Here is a 1,335-nt window from a genome sequence, read left to right as displayed (position 1 = left end):
CTCTCTCTCTCTCTCTCTCTCTCTCTCTCTCTCTCTCTCTCTCTCTCTCTCTCTCTCTCTCTCACACAGAATTCTTTCACACGAACAGACAATCTGCTATCAAGGGCAAGTCGCGAGTGATACTGCGCGTCTTGAGAGCAAACGAAAAACGCCGCGAAAAAAGGTTCTCTCGTCGCGTTCCGACGGGTGGCGCCGATGTGTATATACCGAGAACGGGCTACACGTATGCGATAGGTACCACACACTTATGACTACCACTATTCGGTTGCATTCTTGTATGCGTGCGTACTGCGTGTTTATGTGCACGTGCTCACGTATGCATATCGGTGCGACACAGAGACCGGTCGAAATCTCGCTTCAATGGCAGCAATTCGTCCGGAGATACGTCGATGGTGTAGCCAGGTGTTAGTGTGGCACACGTACACCTGTCGCCGATTCGTGCGCGATCGAGGTTACGAAACTCGAGAGATTTCTCGACCAAAGATACAGGGCGTTTCGCAACGGGTTCGTGTACACGCCTATAAACGCTTGTCGAAGAGAATTTCTTCTTAAAGAAACTGAGGATCGAAAAAAATTAAAAAAAAATATTTTAATTGCATCTTGGAATCTGCATTGACGCAATAAGAATAGACGACAGTTCTATGAAATTGATATTATCGATTTAGACAGAGTGAGGTAACTTGAATGATGATTCATGTCGCGTTCTCTCTTTCTCAATTACCGAGTTAAAGAGAGACGCTTATATGATAATTCAATATTCAATTTTTTTCTAATGGAACACAATAAAATCTTAGGATTAAGAAATGCGCAGTCTATAGCTATTTACATCTGTAAAAAACGCAATAGATGAGGAAATCTAATAGCAAATTTGATTGGACGCACTCAGTACGTGTACATTAAAGTCGTTATACACAAATTGAAAGAGATATAAAAATATGTGTTTAAATATAAACGATGTTTAAATTAAATCGCAAAATCCTCAACTCAGAACATAAAAGATCAAGATAACATCAAGTATTATAGAAATCATTTTAGAAAAAAATCATTATTTTCAAACATCATTTAGATATTGTTATGTCAAGAATTCGTCACAAAATTATCATTAAAAGTGTATCGAAAAATCATGATTTCCTATAAAATGATTTGATGTTATACATATGTGTGTGTGTGTATATATATATATATATATAAAAATCTTATTATGATTTTGTGTTCTACTTAGAAATGCATTTTCAATATTATGCTGTTATGCAGAACATTCAGGGTAGTAACTAGTTAAAACGTTAAAAATTAAAAAAAAAGTTAATATGTTAATAACTTTTAACTTAACTTAGT

This window comes from Atta cephalotes, assembly GCF_000143395.1.
Source record: "Atta cephalotes unplaced genomic scaffold scaffold00002, whole genome shotgun sequence".
In the NCBI taxonomy this organism is placed as follows: domain Eukaryota; kingdom Metazoa; phylum Arthropoda; class Insecta; order Hymenoptera; family Formicidae; genus Atta; species Atta cephalotes.
The sequence above is the reverse complement of the archived record's forward strand: the minus strand, read 5'-3'. Positions refer to the sequence as shown.